Here is a 15,960-nt window from a genome sequence, read left to right as displayed (position 1 = left end):
TGAGCTTCTTCAAAAAGCCTTAAAAAGTCTCTGAGATTCTTCAGAAAGCATGAAAGAGCTTGAGTTTTTTCAAAAGTTGTTCTTAGTTTTCTTCACTAATGGTCTAACCTTTTAAATAGCCCAATTTTGGCAGCAGTTTTAGCTTACGGCCATACCACCTTGGGCACGCCCGATCTCGTCTGATCTCGGAAGCTAAGCAGGGTCGGGCCTGGTTAGTACTTGGATGGGAGACCGCCTGGGAATACCAGGTGCTGTAAGCTTTTAAAAAAAAAAAAAAGAGTGCCTGAGCTTCAAAAAGCCTTAAAAAGTCTCTGAGATTCTTCAGAAAGCATGAAAGAGTTTGAGTTTTTTCAAAAGTTGTTCTTAGTTTTCTTCACTAATGGTCTAACCTTTTAAATAGCCCAATTTTGGCAGCAGTATTCGCTTACGGCCATACCACCTTGGGCACGCCCGATCTCGTCTGATCTCGGAAGCTAAGCAGGGTCGGGCCTGGTTAGTACTTGGATGGGAGACCGCCTGGGAATACCAGGTGCTGTAAGCTTTTAAAAAAAAAAAAAAAAAAAAAAAGAGTGCCTGAGCTTCAAAAAGCCTTAAAAAGTCTCTGAGATTCTTCAGAAAGCATGAAAGAGTTTGAGTTTTTTCAAAAGTTCTTCTTAGTCTTCTTCACTAATGGTCTAAGCTTTTAAATAAGGCCTGGTTAGTACTTGGATGGGAGGCCGCATGGGAATACTAGGTGTTGTAAGCTTTTTTAAGAAAAAAAAAAAAGAGTCCCTGAGCTTCTTCAAAAAGCCTTAAAAAGTCTCTGAGATTCTTCAGAAAGCATGAAAGAGCTTGAGTTTTTTCAAAAGTTGTTCTTAGTTTTCTTCACTAATGGTCTAACCTTTTAAATAGCCCAATTTTGGCAGCAGTTTTAGCTTACGGCCATACCACCTTGGGCACGCCCGATCTCGTCTGATCTCGGAAGCTAAGCAGGGTCGGGCCTGGTTAGTACTTGGATGGGAGACCGCCTGGGAATACCAGGTGCTGTAAGCTTTTAAAAAAAAAAAAAAGAGTGCCTGAGCTTCAAAAAGCCTTAAAAAGTCTCTGAGATTCTTCAGAAAGCATGAAAGAGTTTGAGTTTTTTCAAAAGTTCTTCTTAGTCTTCTTCACTAATGGTCTAAGCTTTTAAATAAGGCCTGGTTAGTACTTGGATGGGAGGCCGCATGGGAATACTAGGTGTTGTAAGCTTTTTTAAGAAAAAAAAAAAAGAGTCCCTGAGCTTCTTCAAAAAGCCTTAAAAAGTCTCTGAGATTCTTCAGAAAGCATGAAAGAGCTTGAGTTTTTTCAAAAGTTGTTCTTAGTTTTCTTCACTAATGGTCTAACCTTTTAAATAGCCCAATTTTGGCAGCAGTTTTAGCTTACGGCCATACCACCTTGGGCACGCCCGATCTCGTCTGATCTCGGAAGCTAAGCAGGGTCGGGCCTGGTTAGTACTTGGATGGGAGACCGCCTGGGAATACCAGGTGCTGTAAGCTTTTAAAAAAAAAGAAAAAAAAAAAAAAAGAGTGCCTGAGCTTCAAAAAGCCTTAAAAAGTCTCTGAGATTCTTCAGAAAGCATGAAAGAGTTTGAGTTTTTTCAAAAGTTCTTCTTAGTCTTCTTCACTAATGGTCTAAGCTTTTAAATAAGGCCTGGTTAGTACTTGGATGGGAGGCCGCATGGGAATACTAGGTGTTGTAAGCTTTTTTAAGAAAAAAAAAAAAGAGTCCCTGAGCTTCTTCAAAAAGCCTTAAAAAGTCTCTGAGATTCTTCAGAAAGCATGAAAGAGCTTGAGTTTTTTCAAAAGTTGTTCTTAGTTTTCTTCACTAATGGTCTAACCTTTTAAATAGCCCAATTTTGGCAGCAGTTTTAGCTTACGGCCATACCACCTTGGGCACGCCCGATCTCGTCTGATCTCGGAAGCTAAGCAGGGTCGGGCCTGGTTAGTACTTGGATGGGAGACCGCCTGGGAATACCAGGTGCTGTAAGCTTTTAAAAAAAAAAAAAAAAAAAAAAGAGTGCCTGAGCTTCAAAAAGCCTTAAAAAGTCTCTGAGATTCTTCAGAAAGCATGAAAGAGTTTGAGTTTTTTCAAAAGTTGTTCTTAGTTTTCTTCACTAATGGTCTAACCTTTTAAATAGCCCAATTTTGGCAGCAGTATTCGCTTACGGCCATACCACCTTGGGCACGCCCGATCTCGTCTGATCTCGGAAGCTAAGCAGGGTCGGGCCTGGTTAGTACTTGGATGGGAGACCGCCTGGGAATACCAGGTGCTGTAAGCTTTTAAAAAAAAAAAAAGAGTGCCTGAGCTTCAAAAAGCCTTAAAAAGTCTCTGAGATTCTTCAGAAAGCATGAAAGAGTTTGAGTTTTTTCAAAAGTTGTTCTTAGTTTTCTTCACTAATGGTCTAACCTTTTAAATAGCCCAATTTTGGCAGCAGTATTCGCTTACGGCCATACCACCTTGGGCACGCCCGATCTCGTCTGATCTCGGAAGCTAAGCAGGGTCGGGCCTGGTTAGTACTTGGATGGGAGACCGCCTGGGAATACCAGGTGCTGTAAGCTTTTAAAAAAAAAAAAAAAAAAAAAAGAGTGCCTGAGCTTCAAAAAGCCTTAAAAAGTCTCTGAGATTCTTCAGAAAGCATGAAAGAGTTTGAGTTTTTTCAAAAGTTCTTCTTAGTCTTCTTCACTAATGGTCTAAGCTTTTAAATAAGGCCTGGTTAGTACTTGGATGGGAGGCCGCATGGGAATACTAGGTGTTGTAAGCTTTTTTAAGAAAAAAAAAAAAGAGTCCCTGAGCTTCTTCAAAAAGCCTTAAAAAGTCTCTGAGATTCTTCAGAAAGCATGAAAGAGCTTGAGTTTTTTCAAAAGTTGTTCTTAGTTTTCTTCACTAATGGTCTAACCTTTTAAATAGCCCAATTTTGGCAGCAGTTTTAGCTTACGGCCATACCACCTTGGGCACGCCCGATCTCGTCTGATCTCGGAAGCTAAGCAGGGTCGGGCCTGGTTAGTACTTGGATGGGAGACCGCCTGGGAATACCAGGTGCTGTAAGCTTTTAAAAAAAAAAAAAAGAGTGCCTGAGCTTCAAAAAGCCTTAAAAAGTCTCTGAGATTCTTCAGAAAGCATGAAAGAGTTTGAGTTTTTTCAAAAGTTCTTCTTAGTCTTCTTCACTAATGGTCTAAGCTTTTAAATAAGGCCTGGTTAGTACTTGGATGGGAGGCCGCATGGGAATACTAGGTGTTGTAAGCTTTTTTAAGAAAAAAAAAAAAGAGTCCCTGAGCTTCTTCAAAAAGCCTTAAAAAGTCTCTGAGATTCTTCAGAAAGCATGAAAGAGCTTGAGTTTTTTCAAAAGTTGTTCTTAGTTTTCTTCACTAATGGTCTAACCTTTTAAATAGCCCAATTTTGGCAGCAGTTTTAGCTTACGGCCATACCACCTTGGGCACGCCCGATCTCGTCTGATCTCGGAAGCTAAGCAGGGTCGGGCCTGGTTAGTACTTGGATGGGAGACCGCCTGGGAATACCAGGTGCTGTAAGCTTTTAAAAAAAAAAAAAAGAGTGCCTGAGCTTCAAAAAGCCTTAAAAAGTCTCTGAGATTCTTCAGAAAGCATGAAAGAGTTTGAGTTTTTTCAAAAGTTGTTCTTAGTTTTCTTCACTAATGGTCTAACCTTTTAAATAGCCCAATTTTGGCAGCAGTATTCGCTTACGGCCATACCACCTTGGGCACGCCCGATCTCGTCTGATCTCGGAAGCTAAGCAGGGTCGGGCCTGGTTAGTACTTGGATGGGAGACCGCCTGGGAATACCAGGTGCTGTAAGCTTTTAAAAAAAAAAAAAAGAGTGCCTGAGCTTCAAAAAGCCTTAAAAAGTCTCTGAGATTCTTCAGAAAGCATGAAAGAGTTTGAGTTTTTTCAAAAGTTGTTCTTAGTTTTCTTCACTAATGGTCTAACCTTTTAAATAGCCCAATTTTGGCAGCAGTATTCGCTTACGGCCATACCACCTTGGGCACGCCCGATCTCGTCTGATCTCGGAAGCTAAGCAGGGTCGGGCCTGGTTAGTACTTGGATGGGAGACCGCCTGGGAATACCAGGTGCTGTAAGCTTTTAAAAAAAAAAAAAAGAGTGCCTGAGCTTCAAAAAGCCTTAAAAAGTCTCTGAGATTCTTCAGAAAGCATGAAAGAGTTTGAGTTTTTTCAAAAGTTGTTCTTAGTTTTCTTCACTAATGGTCTAACCTTTTAAATAGCCCAATTTTGGCAGCAGTATTCGCTTACGGCCATACCACCTTGGGCACGCCCCATCTCGTCTGATCTCGGAAGCTAAGCAGGGTCGGGCCTGGTTAGTACTTGGATGGGAGACCGCCTGGGAATACCAGGTGCTGTAAGCTTTTTAAAAAAAAAAAAAGAGTGCCTGAGCTTCAAAAAGCCTTAAAAAGTCTCTGAGATTCTTCAGAAAGCATGAAAGAGTTTGAGTTTTTTCAAAAGTTGTTCTTAGTTTTCTTCACTAATGGTCTAACCTTTTAAATAGCCCAATTTTGGCAGCACTATTCGCTTACGGCCATACCACCTTGGGCACGCCCGATCTCGTCTGATCTCGGAAGCTAAGCAGGGTCGGGCCTGGTTAGTACTTGGATGGGAGACCGCCTGGGAATACCAGGTGCTGTAAGCTTTTAAAAAAAAAAAAAAGAGTGCCTGAGCTTCAAAAAGCCTTAAAAAGTCTCTGAGATTCTTCAGAAAGCATGAAAGAGTTTGAGTTTTTTCAAAAGTTCTTCTTAGTCTTCTTCACTAATGGTCTAAGCTTTTAAATAAGGCCTGGTTAGTACTTGGATGGGAGGCCGCATGGGAATACTAGGTGTTGTAAGCTTTTTTAAGAAAAAAAAAAAAGAGTCCCTGAGCTTCTTCAAAAAGCCTTAAAAAGTCTCTGAGATTCTTCAGAAAGCATGAAAGAGCTTGAGTTTTTTCAAAAGTTGTTCTTAGTTTTCTTCACTAATGGTCTAACCTTTTAAATAGCCCAATTTTGGCAGCAGTTTTAGCTTACGGCCATACCACCTTGGGCACGCCCGATCTCGTCTGATCTCGGAAGCTAAGCAGGGTCGGGCCTGGTTAGTACTTGGATGGGAGACCGCCTGGGAATACCAGGTGCTGTAAGCTTTTAAAAAAAAAAAAAAGAGTGCCTGAGCTTCAAAAAGCCTTAAAAAGTCTCTGAGATTCTTCAGAAAGCATGAAAGAGTTTGAGTTTTTTCAAAAGTTGTTCTTAGTTTTCTTCACTAATGGTCTAACCTTTTAAATAGCCCAATTTTGGCAGCAGTATTCGCTTACGGCCATACCACCTTGGGCACGCCCGATCTCGTCTGATCTCGGAAGCTAAGCAGGGTCGGGCCTGGTTAGTACTTGGATGGGAGACCGCCTGGGAATACCAGGTGCTGTAAGCTTTTAAAAAAAAAAAAAAGAGTGCCTGAGCTTCAAAAAGCCTTAAAAAGTCTCTGAGATTCTTCAGAAAGCATGAAAGAGTTTGAGTTTTTTCAAAAGTTGTTCTTAGTTTTCTTCACTAATGGTCTAACCTTTTAAATAGCCCAATTTTGGCAGCAGTATTCGCTTACGGCCATACCACCTTGGGCACGCCCGATCTCGTCTGATCTCGGAAGCTAAGCAGGGTCGGGCCTGGTTAGTACTTGGATGGGAGACCGCCTGGGAATACCAGGTGCTGTAAGCTTTTAAAAAAAAAAAAAAGAGTGCCTGAGCTTCAAAAAGCCTTAAAAAGTCTCTGAGATTCTTCAGAAAGCATGAAAGAGTTTGAGTTTTTTCAAAAGTTGTTCTTAGTTTTCTTCACTAATGGTCTAACCTTTTAAATAGCCCAATTTTGGCAGCAGTATTCGCTTACGGCCATACCACCTTGGGCACGCCCCATCTCGTCTGATCTCGGAAGCTAAGCAGGGTCGGGCCTGGTTAGTACTTGGATGGGAGACCGCCTGGGAATACCAGGTGCTGTAAGCTTTTTAAAAAAAAAAAAAGAGTGCCTGAGCTTCAAAAAGCCTTAAAAAGTCTCTGAGATTCTTCAGAAAGCATGAAAGAGTTTGAGTTTTTTCAAAAGTTGTTCTTAGTTTTCTTCACTAATGGTCTAACCTTTTAAATAGCCCAATTTTGGCAGCACTATTCGCTTACGGCCATACCACCTTGGGCACGCCCGATCTCGTCTGATCTCGGAAGCTAAGCAGGGTCGGGCCTGGTTAGTACTTGGATGGGAGACCGCCTGGGAATACCAGGTGCTGTAAGCTTTTAAAAAAAAAAAAAAGAGTGCCTGAGCTTCAAAAAGCCTTAAAAAGTCTCTGAGATTCTTCAGAAAGCATGAAAGAGTTTGAGTTTTTTCAAAAGTTCTTCTTAGTCTTCTTCACTAATGGTCTAAGCTTTTAAATAAGGCCTGGTTAGTACTTGGATGGGAGGCCGCATGGGAATACTAGGTGTTGTAAGCTTTTTTAAGAAAAAAAAAAAAGAGTCCCTGAGCTTCTTCAAAAAGCCTTAAAAAGTCTCTGAGATTCTTCAGAAAGCATGAAAGAGCTTGAGTTTTTTCAAAAGTTGTTCTTAGTTTTCTTCACTAATGGTCTAACCTTTTAAATAGCCCAATTTTGGCAGCAGTTTTAGCTTACGGCCATACCACCTTGGGCACGCCCGATCTCGTCTGATCTCGGAAGCTAAGCAGGGTCGGGCCTGGTTAGTACTTGGATGGGAGACCGCCTGGGAATACCAGGTGCTGTAAGCTTTTAAAAAAAAAAAAAAGAGTGCCTGAGCTTCAAAAAGCCTTAAAAAGTCTCTGAGATTCTTCAGAAAGCATGAAAGAGTTTGAGTTTTTTCAAAAGTTGTTCTTAGTTTTCTTCACTAATGGTCTAACCTTTTAAATAGCCCAATTTTGGCAGCAGTATTCGCTTACGGCCATACCACCTTGGGCACGCCCGATCTCGTCTGATCTCGGAAGCTAAGCAGGGTCGGGCCTGGTTAGTACTTGGATGGGAGACCGCCTGGGAATACCAGGTGCTGTAAGCTTTTAAAAAAAAAAAAAAGAGTGCCTGAGCTTCAAAAAGCCTTAAAAAGTCTCTGAGATTCTTCAGAAAGCATGAAAGAGTTTGAGTTTTTTCAAAAGTTGTTCTTAGTTTTCTTCACTAATGGTCTAACCTTTTAAATAGCCCAATTTTGGCAGCAGTATTCGCTTACGGCCATACCACCTTGGGCACGCCCGATCTCGTCTGATCTCGGAAGCTAAGCAGGGTCGGGCCTGGTTAGTACTTGGATGGGAGACCGCCTGGGAATACCAGGTGCTGTAAGCTTTTAAAAAAAAAAAAAAGAGTGCCTGAGCTTCAAAAAGCCTTAAAAAGTCTCTGAGATTCTTCAGAAAGCATGAAAGAGTTTGAGTTTTTTCAAAAGTTGTTCTTAGTTTTCTTCACTAATGGTCTAACCTTTTAAATAGCCCAATTTTGGCAGCAGTATTCGCTTACGGCCATACCACCTTGGGCACGCCCCATCTCGTCTGATCTCGGAAGCTAAGCAGGGTCGGGCCTGGTTAGTACTTGGATGGGAGACCGCCTGGGAATACCAGGTGCTGTAAGCTTTTTTAAAAAAAAAAAAGAGTGCCTGAGCTTCAAAAAGCCTTAAAAAGTCTCTGAGATTCTTCAGAAAGCATGAAAGAGTTTGAGTTTTTTCAAAAGTTGTTCTTAGTTTTCTTCACTAATGGTCTAACCTTTTAAATAGCCCAATTTTGGCAGCACTATTCGCTTACGGCCATACCACCTTGGGCACGCCCGATCTCGTCTGATCTCGGAAGCTAAGCAGGGTCGGGCCTGGTTAGTACTTGGATGGGAGACCGCCTGGGAATACCAGGTGCTGTAAGCTTTTAAAAAAAAAAAAAAAAAAAAAAGAGTGCCTGAGCTTCAAAAAGCCTTAAAAAGTCTCTGAGATTCTTCAGAAAGCATGAAAGAGTTTGAGTTTTTTCAAAAGTTCTTCTTAGTCTTCTTCACTAATGGTCTAAGCTTTTAAATAAGGCCTGGTTAGTACTTGGATGGGAGGCCGCATGGGAATACTAGGTGTTGTAAGCTTTTTTAAGAAAAAAAAAAAAGAGTCCCTGAGCTTCTTCAAAAAGCCTTAAAAAGTCTCTGAGATTCTTCAGAAAGCATGAAAGAGCTTGAGTTTTTTCAAAAGTTGTTCTTAGTTTTCTTCACTAATGGTCTAACCTTTTAAATAGCCCAATTTTGGCAGCAGTTTTAGCTTACGGCCATACCACCTTGGGCACGCCCGATCTCGTCTGATCTCGGAAGCTAAGCAGGGTCGGGCCTGGTTAGTACTTGGATGGGAGACCGCCTGGGAATACCAGGTGCTGTAAGCTTTTAAAAAAAAAAAAAAAGAGTGCCTGAGCTTCAAAAAGCCTTAAAAAGTCTCTGAGATTCTTCAGAAAGCATGAAAGAGTTTGAGTTTTTTCAAAAGTTCTTCTTAGTCTTCTTCACTAATGGTCTAAGCTTTTAAATAAGGCCTGGTTAGTACTTGGATGGGAGGCCGCATGGGAATACTAGGTGTTGTAAGCTTTTTTAAGAAAAAAAAAAAAGAGTCCCTGAGCTTCTTCAAAAAGCCTTAAAAAGTCTCTGAGATTCTTCAGAAAGCATGAAAGAGCTTGAGTTTTTTCAAAAGTTGTTCTTAGTTTTCTTCACTAATGGTCTAACCTTTTAAATAGCCCAATTTTGGCAGCAGTTTTAGCTTACGGCCATACCACCTTGGGCACGCCCGATCTCGTCTGATCTCGGAAGCTAAGCAGGGTCGGGCCTGGTTAGTACTTGGATGGGAGACCGCCTGGGAATACCAGGTGCTGTAAGCTTTTAAAAAAAAAGAAAAAAAAAAAAAAAGAGTGCCTGAGCTTCAAAAAGCCTTAAAAAGTCTCTGAGATTCTTCAGAAAGCATGAAAGAGTTTGAGTTTTTTCAAAAGTTCTTCTTAGTCTTCTTCACTAATGGTCTAAGCTTTTAAATAAGGCCTGGTTAGTACTTGGATGGGAGGCCGCATGGGAATACTAGGTGTTGTAAGCTTTTTTAAGAAAAAAAAAAAAGAGTCCCTGAGCTTCTTCAAAAAGCCTTAAAAAGTCTCTGAGATTCTTCAGAAAGCATGAAAGAGCTTGAGTTTTTTCAAAAGTTGTTCTTAGTTTTCTTCACTAATGGTCTAACCTTTTAAATAGCCCAATTTTGGCAGCAGTTTTAGCTTACGGCCATACCACCTTGGGCACGCCCGATCTCGTCTGATCTCGGAAGCTAAGCAGGGTCGGGCCTGGTTAGTACTTGGATGGGAGACCGCCTGGGAATACCAGGTGCTGTAAGCTTTTAAAAAAAAAAAAAAAAAAAAAGAGTGCCTGAGCTTCAAAAAGCCTTAAAAAGTCTCTGAGATTCTTCAGAAAGCATGAAAGAGTTTGAGTTTTTTCAAAAGTTGTTCTTAGTTTTCTTCACTAATGGTCTAACCTTTTAAATAGCCCAATTTTGGCAGCAGTATTCGCTTACGGCCATACCACCTTGGGCACGCCCGATCTCGTCTGATCTCGGAAGCTAAGCAGGGTCGGGCCTGGTTAGTACTTGGATGGGAGACCGCCTGGGAATACCAGGTGCTGTAAGCTTTTAAAAAAAAAAAAAGAGTGCCTGAGCTTCAAAAAGCCTTAAAAAGTCTCTGAGATTCTTCAGAAAGCATGAAAGAGTTTGAGTTTTTTCAAAAGTTGTTCTTAGTTTTCTTCACTAATGGTCTAACCTTTTAAATAGCCCAATTTTGGCAGCAGTATTCGCTTACGGCCATACCACCTTGGGCACGCCCGATCTCGTCTGATCTCGGAAGCTAAGCAGGGTCGGGCCTGGTTAGTACTTGGATGGGAGACCGCCTGGGAATACCAGGTGCTGTAAGCTTTTAAAAAAAAAAAAAAAAAAAAAAGAGTGCCTGAGCTTCAAAAAGCCTTAAAAAGTCTCTGAGATTCTTCAGAAAGCATGAAAGAGTTTGAGTTTTTTCAAAAGTTCTTCTTAGTCTTCTTCACTAATGGTCTAAGCTTTTAAATAAGGCCTGGTTAGTACTTGGATGGGAGGCCGCATGGGAATACTAGGTGTTGTAAGCTTTTTTAAGAAAAAAAAAAAAGAGTCCCTGAGCTTCTTCAAAAAGCCTTAAAAAGTCTCTGAGATTCTTCAGAAAGCATGAAAGAGCTTGAGTTTTTTCAAAAGTTGTTCTTAGTTTTCTTCACTAATGGTCTAACCTTTTAAATAGCCCAATTTTGGCAGCAGTTTTAGCTTACGGCCATACCACCTTGGGCACGCCCGATCTCGTCTGATCTCGGAAGCTAAGCAGGGTCGGGCCTGGTTAGTACTTGGATGGGAGACCGCCTGGGAATACCAGGTGCTGTAAGCTTTTAAAAAAAAAAAAAAGAGTGCCTGAGCTTCAAAAAGCCTTAAAAAGTCTCTGAGATTCTTCAGAAAGCATGAAAGAGTTTGAGTTTTTTCAAAAGTTCTTCTTAGTCTTCTTCACTAATGGTCTAAGCTTTTAAATAAGGCCTGGTTAGTACTTGGATGGGAGGCCGCATGGGAATACTAGGTGTTGTAAGCTTTTTTAAGAAAAAAAAAAAAGAGTCCCTGAGCTTCTTCAAAAAGCCTTAAAAAGTCTCTGAGATTCTTCAGAAAGCATGAAAGAGCTTGAGTTTTTTCAAAAGTTGTTCTTAGTTTTCTTCACTAATGGTCTAACCTTTTAAATAGCCCAATTTTGGCAGCAGTTTTAGCTTACGGCCATACCACCTTGGGCACGCCCGATCTCGTCTGATCTCGGAAGCTAAGCAGGGTCGGGCCTGGTTAGTACTTGGATGGGAGACCGCCTGGGAATACCAGGTGCTGTAAGCTTTTAAAAAAAAAAAAAAGAGTGCCTGAGCTTCAAAAAGCCTTAAAAAGTCTCTGAGATTCTTCAGAAAGCATGAAAGAGTTTGAGTTTTTTCAAAAGTTGTTCTTAGTTTTCTTCACTAATGGTCTAACCTTTTAAATAGCCCAATTTTGGCAGCAGTATTCGCTTACGGCCATACCACCTTGGGCACGCCCGATCTCGTCTGATCTCGGAAGCTAAGCAGGGTCGGGCCTGGTTAGTACTTGGATGGGAGACCGCCTGGGAATACCAGGTGCTGTAAGCTTTTAAAAAAAAAAAAAAGAGTGCCTGAGCTTCAAAAAGCCTTAAAAAGTCTCTGAGATTCTTCAGAAAGCATGAAAGAGTTTGAGTTTTTTCAAAAGTTGTTCTTAGTTTTCTTCACTAATGGTCTAACCTTTTAAATAGCCCAATTTTGGCAGCAGTATTCGCTTACGGCCATACCACCTTGGGCACGCCCGATCTCGTCTGATCTCGGAAGCTAAGCAGGGTCGGGCCTGGTTAGTACTTGGATGGGAGACCGCCTGGGAATACCAGGTGCTGTAAGCTTTTAAAAAAAAAAAAAAGAGTGCCTGAGCTTCAAAAAGCCTTAAAAAGTCTCTGAGATTCTTCAGAAAGCATGAAAGAGTTTGAGTTTTTTCAAAAGTTGTTCTTAGTTTTCTTCACTAATGGTCTAACCTTTTAAATAGCCCAATTTTGGCAGCAGTATTCGCTTACGGCCATACCACCTTGGGCACGCCCCATCTCGTCTGATCTCGGAAGCTAAGCAGGGTCGGGCCTGGTTAGTACTTGGATGGGAGACCGCCTGGGAATACCAGGTGCTGTAAGCTTTTTAAAAAAAAAAAAAGAGTGCCTGAGCTTCAAAAAGCCTTAAAAAGTCTCTGAGATTCTTCAGAAAGCATGAAAGAGTTTGAGTTTTTTCAAAAGTTGTTCTTAGTTTTCTTCACTAATGGTCTAACCTTTTAAATAGCCCAATTTTGGCAGCACTATTCGCTTACGGCCATACCACCTTGGGCACGCCCGATCTCGTCTGATCTCGGAAGCTAAGCAGGGTCGGGCCTGGTTAGTACTTGGATGGGAGACCGCCTGGGAATACCAGGTGCTGTAAGCTTTTAAAAAAAAAAAAAAGAGTGCCTGAGCTTCAAAAAGCCTTAAAAAGTCTCTGAGATTCTTCAGAAAGCATGAAAGAGTTTGAGTTTTTTCAAAAGTTCTTCTTAGTCTTCTTCACTAATGGTCTAAGCTTTTAAATAAGGCCTGGTTAGTACTTGGATGGGAGGCCGCATGGGAATACTAGGTGTTGTAAGCTTTTTTAAGAAAAAAAAAAAAGAGTCCCTGAGCTTCTTCAAAAAGCCTTAAAAAGTCTCTGAGATTCTTCAGAAAGCATGAAAGAGCTTGAGTTTTTTCAAAAGTTGTTCTTAGTTTTCTTCACTAATGGTCTAACCTTTTAAATAGCCCAATTTTGGCAGCAGTTTTAGCTTACGGCCATACCACCTTGGGCACGCCCGATCTCGTCTGATCTCGGAAGCTAAGCAGGGTCGGGCCTGGTTAGTACTTGGATGGGAGACCGCCTGGGAATACCAGGTGCTGTAAGCTTTTAAAAAAAAAAAAAAGAGTGCCTGAGCTTCAAAAAGCCTTAAAAAGTCTCTGAGATTCTTCAGAAAGCATGAAAGAGTTTGAGTTTTTTCAAAAGTTGTTCTTAGTTTTCTTCACTAATGGTCTAACCTTTTAAATAGCCCAATTTTGGCAGCAGTATTCGCTTACGGCCATACCACCTTGGGCACGCCCGATCTCGTCTGATCTCGGAAGCTAAGCAGGGTCGGGCCTGGTTAGTACTTGGATGGGAGACCGCCTGGGAATACCAGGTGCTGTAAGCTTTTAAAAAAAAAAAAAAGAGTGCCTGAGCTTCAAAAAGCCTTAAAAAGTCTCTGAGATTCTTCAGAAAGCATGAAAGAGTTTGAGTTTTTTCAAAAGTTGTTCTTAGTTTTCTTCACTAATGGTCTAACCTTTTAAATAGCCCAATTTTGGCAGCAGTATTCGCTTACGGCCATACCACCTTGGGCACGCCCGATCTCGTCTGATCTCGGAAGCTAAGCAGGGTCGGGCCTGGTTAGTACTTGGATGGGAGACCGCCTGGGAATACCAGGTGCTGTAAGCTTTTAAAAAAAAAAAAAAGAGTGCCTGAGCTTCAAAAAGCCTTAAAAAGTCTCTGAGATTCTTCAGAAAGCATGAAAGAGTTTGAGTTTTTTCAAAAGTTGTTCTTAGTTTTCTTCACTAATGGTCTAACCTTTTAAATAGCCCAATTTTGGCAGCAGTATTCGCTTACGGCCATACCACCTTGGGCACGCCCCATCTCGTCTGATCTCGGAAGCTAAGCAGGGTCGGGCCTGGTTAGTACTTGGATGGGAGACCGCCTGGGAATACCAGGTGCTGTAAGCTTTTTAAAAAAAAAAAAAGAGTGCCTGAGCTTCAAAAAGCCTTAAAAAGTCTCTGAGATTCTTCAGAAAGCATGAAAGAGTTTGAGTTTTTTCAAAAGTTGTTCTTAGTTTTCTTCACTAATGGTCTAACCTTTTAAATAGCCCAATTTTGGCAGCACTATTCGCTTACGGCCATACCACCTTGGGCACGCCCGATCTCGTCTGATCTCGGAAGCTAAGCAGGGTCGGGCCTGGTTAGTACTTGGATGGGAGACCGCCTGGGAATACCAGGTGCTGTAAGCTTTTAAAAAAAAAAAAAAGAGTGCCTGAGCTTCAAAAAGCCTTAAAAAGTCTCTGAGATTCTTCAGAAAGCATGAAAGAGTTTGAGTTTTTTCAAAAGTTCTTCTTAGTCTTCTTCACTAATGGTCTAAGCTTTTAAATAAGGCCTGGTTAGTACTTGGATGGGAGGCCGCATGGGAATACTAGGTGTTGTAAGCTTTTTTAAGAAAAAAAAAAAAGAGTCCCTGAGCTTCTTCAAAAAGCCTTAAAAAGTCTCTGAGATTCTTCAGAAAGCATGAAAGAGCTTGAGTTTTTTCAAAAGTTGTTCTTAGTTTTCTTCACTAATGGTCTAACCTTTTAAATAGCCCAATTTTGGCAGCAGTTTTAGCTTACGGCCATACCACCTTGGGCACGCCCGATCTCGTCTGATCTCGGAAGCTAAGCAGGGTCGGGCCTGGTTAGTACTTGGATGGGAGACCGCCTGGGAATACCAGGTGCTGTAAGCTTTTAAAAAAAAAAAAAAGAGTGCCTGAGCTTCAAAAAGCCTTAAAAAGTCTCTGAGATTCTTCAGAAAGCATGAAAGAGTTTGAGTTTTTTCAAAAGTTGTTCTTAGTTTTCTTCACTAATGGTCTAACCTTTTAAATAGCCCAATTTTGGCAGCAGTATTCGCTTACGGCCATACCACCTTGGGCACGCCCGATCTCGTCTGATCTCGGAAGCTAAGCAGGGTCGGGCCTGGTTAGTACTTGGATGGGAGACCGCCTGGGAATACCAGGTGCTGTAAGCTTTTAAAAAAAAAAAAAAGAGTGCCTGAGCTTCAAAAAGCCTTAAAAAGTCTCTGAGATTCTTCAGAAAGCATGAAAGAGTTTGAGTTTTTTCAAAAGTTGTTCTTAGTTTTCTTCACTAATGGTCTAACCTTTTAAATAGCCCAATTTTGGCAGCAGTATTCGCTTACGGCCATACCACCTTGGGCACGCCCGATCTCGTCTGATCTCGGAAGCTAAGCAGGGTCGGGCCTGGTTAGTACTTGGATGGGAGACCGCCTGGGAATACCAGGTGCTGTAAGCTTTTAAAAAAAAAAAAAAGAGTGCCTGAGCTTCAAAAAGCCTTAAAAAGTCTCTGAGATTCTTCAGAAAGCATGAAAGAGTTTGAGTTTTTTCAAAAGTTGTTCTTAGTTTTCTTCACTAATGGTCTAACCTTTTAAATAGCCCAATTTTGGCAGCAGTATTCGCTTACGGCCATACCACCTTGGGCACGCCCGATCTCGTCTGATCTCGGAAGCTAAGCAGGGTCGGGCCTGGTTAGTACTTGGATGGGAGACCGCCTGGGAATACCAGGTGCTGTAAGCTTTTAAAAAAAAAAAAAAAAAAGAGTGCCTGAGCTTCAAAAAGCCTTAAAAAGTCTCTGAGATTCTTCAGAAAGCATGAAAGAGTTTGAGTTTTTTCAAAAGTTCTTCTTAGTCTTCTTCACTAATGGTCTAAGCTTTTAAATAAGGCCTGGTTAGTACTTGGATGGGAGGCCGCATGGGAATACTAGGTGTTGTAAGCTTTTTTAAGAAAAAAAAAAAAGAGTCCCTGAGCTTCTTCAAAAAGCCTTAAAAAGTCTCTGAGATTCTTCAGAAAGCATGAAAGAGCTTGAGTTTTTTCAAAAGTTGTTCTTAGTTTTCTTCACTAATGGTCTAACCTTTTAAATAGCCCAATTTTGGCAGCAGTTTTAGCTTACGGCCATACCACCTTGGGCACGCCCGATCTCGTCTGATCTCGGAAGCTAAGCAGGGTCGGGCCTGGTTAGTACTTGGATGGGAGACCGCCTGGGAATACCAGGTGCTGTAAGCTTTTAAAAAAAAAAAAAAAAAAAAAAGAGTGCCTGAGCTTCAAAAAGCCTTAAAAAGTCTCTGAGATTCTTCAGAAAGCATGAAAGAGTTTGAGTTTTTTCAAAAGTTCTTCTTAGTCTTCTTCACTAATGGTCTAAGCTTTTAAATAAGGCCTGGTTAGTACTTGGATGGGAGGCCGCATGGGAATACTAGGTGTTGTAAGCTTTTTTAAGAAAAAAAAAAAGAGTCCCTGAGCTTCTTCAAAAAGCCTTAAAAAGTCTCTGAGATTCTTCAGAAAGCATGAAAGAGCTTGAGTTTTTTCAAAAGTTGTTCTTAGTTTTCTTCACTAATGGTCTAACCTTTTAAATAGCCCAATTTTGGCAGCAGTTTTAGCTTACGGCCATACCACCTTGGGCACGCCCGATCTCGTCTGATCTCGGAAGCTAAGCAGGGTCGGGCCTGGTTAGTACTTGGATGGGAGACCGCCTGGGAATACCAGGTGCTGTAAGCTTTTAAAAAAAAAAAAAAGAGTGCCTGAGCTTCAAAAAGCC

At 41.4% G+C, this 15,960-nt stretch overlaps 45 non-coding genes across 45 annotated transcripts; all 45 read left to right on the top strand.

Annotated features, from left to right (window-relative positions):
• Positions 1–141: 141 nt before the first annotated feature.
• LOC143709008 (5S ribosomal RNA) lies at positions 142–260 on the top strand. Its single transcript, XR_013193812.1, has one exon. It is a non-coding gene; the product is annotated as a 5S ribosomal RNA (ribosomal RNA).
• Positions 261–422: 162 nt separating this feature from the next.
• On the top strand, positions 423–541 carry LOC143709006 (5S ribosomal RNA). Its single transcript, XR_013193811.1, has one exon. It is a non-coding gene; the product is annotated as a 5S ribosomal RNA (ribosomal RNA).
• Positions 542–913: 372 nt separating this feature from the next.
• On the top strand, positions 914–1,032 carry LOC143709005 (5S ribosomal RNA). The gene has a single exon (XR_013193810.1). It is a non-coding gene; the product is annotated as a 5S ribosomal RNA (ribosomal RNA).
• Positions 1,033–1,395: 363 nt separating this feature from the next.
• On the top strand, positions 1,396–1,514 carry LOC143709004 (5S ribosomal RNA). The gene has a single exon (XR_013193809.1). It is a non-coding gene; the product is annotated as a 5S ribosomal RNA (ribosomal RNA).
• Positions 1,515–1,888: 374 nt separating this feature from the next.
• Positions 1,889–2,007, top strand: LOC143709003 (5S ribosomal RNA). Its single transcript, XR_013193808.1, has one exon. It is a non-coding gene; the product is annotated as a 5S ribosomal RNA (ribosomal RNA).
• Positions 2,008–2,177: 170 nt separating this feature from the next.
• LOC143709002 (5S ribosomal RNA) lies at positions 2,178–2,296 on the top strand. The gene has a single exon (XR_013193807.1). It is a non-coding gene; the product is annotated as a 5S ribosomal RNA (ribosomal RNA).
• A 161-nt stretch (positions 2,297–2,457) lies between these two features.
• Positions 2,458–2,576, top strand: LOC143709000 (5S ribosomal RNA). Its single transcript, XR_013193805.1, has one exon. It is a non-coding gene; the product is annotated as a 5S ribosomal RNA (ribosomal RNA).
• A 371-nt stretch (positions 2,577–2,947) lies between these two features.
• LOC143708999 (5S ribosomal RNA) lies at positions 2,948–3,066 on the top strand. The gene has a single exon (XR_013193804.1). It is a non-coding gene; the product is annotated as a 5S ribosomal RNA (ribosomal RNA).
• A 363-nt stretch (positions 3,067–3,429) lies between these two features.
• On the top strand, positions 3,430–3,548 carry LOC143708998 (5S ribosomal RNA). Its single transcript, XR_013193803.1, has one exon. It is a non-coding gene; the product is annotated as a 5S ribosomal RNA (ribosomal RNA).
• Positions 3,549–3,710: 162 nt separating this feature from the next.
• On the top strand, positions 3,711–3,829 carry LOC143708997 (5S ribosomal RNA). Its single transcript, XR_013193802.1, has one exon. It is a non-coding gene; the product is annotated as a 5S ribosomal RNA (ribosomal RNA).
• Positions 3,830–3,991: 162 nt separating this feature from the next.
• Positions 3,992–4,110, top strand: LOC143708995 (5S ribosomal RNA). Its single transcript, XR_013193801.1, has one exon. It is a non-coding gene; the product is annotated as a 5S ribosomal RNA (ribosomal RNA).
• A 162-nt stretch (positions 4,111–4,272) lies between these two features.
• Positions 4,273–4,391, top strand: LOC143709022 (5S ribosomal RNA). The gene has a single exon (XR_013193825.1). It is a non-coding gene; the product is annotated as a 5S ribosomal RNA (ribosomal RNA).
• Positions 4,392–4,553: 162 nt separating this feature from the next.
• On the top strand, positions 4,554–4,672 carry LOC143708994 (5S ribosomal RNA). The gene has a single exon (XR_013193800.1). It is a non-coding gene; the product is annotated as a 5S ribosomal RNA (ribosomal RNA).
• A 363-nt stretch (positions 4,673–5,035) lies between these two features.
• Positions 5,036–5,154, top strand: LOC143708993 (5S ribosomal RNA). The gene has a single exon (XR_013193799.1). It is a non-coding gene; the product is annotated as a 5S ribosomal RNA (ribosomal RNA).
• Positions 5,155–5,316: 162 nt separating this feature from the next.
• On the top strand, positions 5,317–5,435 carry LOC143708992 (5S ribosomal RNA). Its single transcript, XR_013193798.1, has one exon. It is a non-coding gene; the product is annotated as a 5S ribosomal RNA (ribosomal RNA).
• Positions 5,436–5,597: 162 nt separating this feature from the next.
• On the top strand, positions 5,598–5,716 carry LOC143708991 (5S ribosomal RNA). Its single transcript, XR_013193797.1, has one exon. It is a non-coding gene; the product is annotated as a 5S ribosomal RNA (ribosomal RNA).
• A 162-nt stretch (positions 5,717–5,878) lies between these two features.
• LOC143709021 (5S ribosomal RNA) lies at positions 5,879–5,997 on the top strand. Its single transcript, XR_013193824.1, has one exon. It is a non-coding gene; the product is annotated as a 5S ribosomal RNA (ribosomal RNA).
• Positions 5,998–6,159: 162 nt separating this feature from the next.
• LOC143708990 (5S ribosomal RNA) lies at positions 6,160–6,278 on the top strand. The gene has a single exon (XR_013193796.1). It is a non-coding gene; the product is annotated as a 5S ribosomal RNA (ribosomal RNA).
• A 363-nt stretch (positions 6,279–6,641) lies between these two features.
• LOC143708988 (5S ribosomal RNA) lies at positions 6,642–6,760 on the top strand. Its single transcript, XR_013193794.1, has one exon. It is a non-coding gene; the product is annotated as a 5S ribosomal RNA (ribosomal RNA).
• Positions 6,761–6,922: 162 nt separating this feature from the next.
• Positions 6,923–7,041, top strand: LOC143708987 (5S ribosomal RNA). The gene has a single exon (XR_013193793.1). It is a non-coding gene; the product is annotated as a 5S ribosomal RNA (ribosomal RNA).
• A 162-nt stretch (positions 7,042–7,203) lies between these two features.
• LOC143708986 (5S ribosomal RNA) lies at positions 7,204–7,322 on the top strand. Its single transcript, XR_013193792.1, has one exon. It is a non-coding gene; the product is annotated as a 5S ribosomal RNA (ribosomal RNA).
• A 162-nt stretch (positions 7,323–7,484) lies between these two features.
• On the top strand, positions 7,485–7,603 carry LOC143709020 (5S ribosomal RNA). The gene has a single exon (XR_013193823.1). It is a non-coding gene; the product is annotated as a 5S ribosomal RNA (ribosomal RNA).
• Positions 7,604–7,765: 162 nt separating this feature from the next.
• On the top strand, positions 7,766–7,884 carry LOC143708984 (5S ribosomal RNA). The gene has a single exon (XR_013193791.1). It is a non-coding gene; the product is annotated as a 5S ribosomal RNA (ribosomal RNA).
• A 371-nt stretch (positions 7,885–8,255) lies between these two features.
• On the top strand, positions 8,256–8,374 carry LOC143708983 (5S ribosomal RNA). Its single transcript, XR_013193790.1, has one exon. It is a non-coding gene; the product is annotated as a 5S ribosomal RNA (ribosomal RNA).
• Positions 8,375–8,738: 364 nt separating this feature from the next.
• Positions 8,739–8,857, top strand: LOC143708982 (5S ribosomal RNA). Its single transcript, XR_013193789.1, has one exon. It is a non-coding gene; the product is annotated as a 5S ribosomal RNA (ribosomal RNA).
• Positions 8,858–9,231: 374 nt separating this feature from the next.
• LOC143708981 (5S ribosomal RNA) lies at positions 9,232–9,350 on the top strand. The gene has a single exon (XR_013193788.1). It is a non-coding gene; the product is annotated as a 5S ribosomal RNA (ribosomal RNA).
• Positions 9,351–9,519: 169 nt separating this feature from the next.
• On the top strand, positions 9,520–9,638 carry LOC143708980 (5S ribosomal RNA). The gene has a single exon (XR_013193787.1). It is a non-coding gene; the product is annotated as a 5S ribosomal RNA (ribosomal RNA).
• Positions 9,639–9,799: 161 nt separating this feature from the next.
• On the top strand, positions 9,800–9,918 carry LOC143708979 (5S ribosomal RNA). The gene has a single exon (XR_013193786.1). It is a non-coding gene; the product is annotated as a 5S ribosomal RNA (ribosomal RNA).
• A 371-nt stretch (positions 9,919–10,289) lies between these two features.
• On the top strand, positions 10,290–10,408 carry LOC143708978 (5S ribosomal RNA). The gene has a single exon (XR_013193785.1). It is a non-coding gene; the product is annotated as a 5S ribosomal RNA (ribosomal RNA).
• Positions 10,409–10,771: 363 nt separating this feature from the next.
• LOC143708976 (5S ribosomal RNA) lies at positions 10,772–10,890 on the top strand. Its single transcript, XR_013193783.1, has one exon. It is a non-coding gene; the product is annotated as a 5S ribosomal RNA (ribosomal RNA).
• A 162-nt stretch (positions 10,891–11,052) lies between these two features.
• LOC143708975 (5S ribosomal RNA) lies at positions 11,053–11,171 on the top strand. Its single transcript, XR_013193782.1, has one exon. It is a non-coding gene; the product is annotated as a 5S ribosomal RNA (ribosomal RNA).
• A 162-nt stretch (positions 11,172–11,333) lies between these two features.
• On the top strand, positions 11,334–11,452 carry LOC143708973 (5S ribosomal RNA). Its single transcript, XR_013193781.1, has one exon. It is a non-coding gene; the product is annotated as a 5S ribosomal RNA (ribosomal RNA).
• A 162-nt stretch (positions 11,453–11,614) lies between these two features.
• Positions 11,615–11,733, top strand: LOC143709019 (5S ribosomal RNA). Its single transcript, XR_013193822.1, has one exon. It is a non-coding gene; the product is annotated as a 5S ribosomal RNA (ribosomal RNA).
• A 162-nt stretch (positions 11,734–11,895) lies between these two features.
• On the top strand, positions 11,896–12,014 carry LOC143708972 (5S ribosomal RNA). Its single transcript, XR_013193780.1, has one exon. It is a non-coding gene; the product is annotated as a 5S ribosomal RNA (ribosomal RNA).
• Positions 12,015–12,377: 363 nt separating this feature from the next.
• LOC143708971 (5S ribosomal RNA) lies at positions 12,378–12,496 on the top strand. Its single transcript, XR_013193779.1, has one exon. It is a non-coding gene; the product is annotated as a 5S ribosomal RNA (ribosomal RNA).
• Positions 12,497–12,658: 162 nt separating this feature from the next.
• Positions 12,659–12,777, top strand: LOC143709072 (5S ribosomal RNA). The gene has a single exon (XR_013193870.1). It is a non-coding gene; the product is annotated as a 5S ribosomal RNA (ribosomal RNA).
• A 162-nt stretch (positions 12,778–12,939) lies between these two features.
• Positions 12,940–13,058, top strand: LOC143709071 (5S ribosomal RNA). The gene has a single exon (XR_013193869.1). It is a non-coding gene; the product is annotated as a 5S ribosomal RNA (ribosomal RNA).
• A 162-nt stretch (positions 13,059–13,220) lies between these two features.
• LOC143709017 (5S ribosomal RNA) lies at positions 13,221–13,339 on the top strand. Its single transcript, XR_013193821.1, has one exon. It is a non-coding gene; the product is annotated as a 5S ribosomal RNA (ribosomal RNA).
• Positions 13,340–13,501: 162 nt separating this feature from the next.
• Positions 13,502–13,620, top strand: LOC143709070 (5S ribosomal RNA). The gene has a single exon (XR_013193868.1). It is a non-coding gene; the product is annotated as a 5S ribosomal RNA (ribosomal RNA).
• Positions 13,621–13,983: 363 nt separating this feature from the next.
• LOC143709069 (5S ribosomal RNA) lies at positions 13,984–14,102 on the top strand. Its single transcript, XR_013193867.1, has one exon. It is a non-coding gene; the product is annotated as a 5S ribosomal RNA (ribosomal RNA).
• Positions 14,103–14,264: 162 nt separating this feature from the next.
• On the top strand, positions 14,265–14,383 carry LOC143709068 (5S ribosomal RNA). The gene has a single exon (XR_013193866.1). It is a non-coding gene; the product is annotated as a 5S ribosomal RNA (ribosomal RNA).
• Positions 14,384–14,545: 162 nt separating this feature from the next.
• Positions 14,546–14,664, top strand: LOC143709066 (5S ribosomal RNA). Its single transcript, XR_013193864.1, has one exon. It is a non-coding gene; the product is annotated as a 5S ribosomal RNA (ribosomal RNA).
• A 162-nt stretch (positions 14,665–14,826) lies between these two features.
• LOC143709065 (5S ribosomal RNA) lies at positions 14,827–14,945 on the top strand. Its single transcript, XR_013193863.1, has one exon. It is a non-coding gene; the product is annotated as a 5S ribosomal RNA (ribosomal RNA).
• A 367-nt stretch (positions 14,946–15,312) lies between these two features.
• Positions 15,313–15,431, top strand: LOC143709064 (5S ribosomal RNA). Its single transcript, XR_013193862.1, has one exon. It is a non-coding gene; the product is annotated as a 5S ribosomal RNA (ribosomal RNA).
• Positions 15,432–15,801: 370 nt separating this feature from the next.
• LOC143709063 (5S ribosomal RNA) lies at positions 15,802–15,920 on the top strand. The gene has a single exon (XR_013193861.1). It is a non-coding gene; the product is annotated as a 5S ribosomal RNA (ribosomal RNA).
• The last annotated feature ends 40 nt before the right edge of the window (positions 15,921–15,960 follow it).

This window comes from Siphateles boraxobius, unplaced genomic scaffold, assembly GCF_051911475.1.
Source record: "Siphateles boraxobius isolate OS27281-9 unplaced genomic scaffold, OSU_SipBor_1 442, whole genome shotgun sequence".
Lineage (NCBI taxonomy): Eukaryota > Metazoa > Chordata > Actinopteri > Cypriniformes > Leuciscidae > Siphateles > Siphateles boraxobius.
This window is presented reverse-complemented; position numbering and strand designations above follow the sequence as displayed.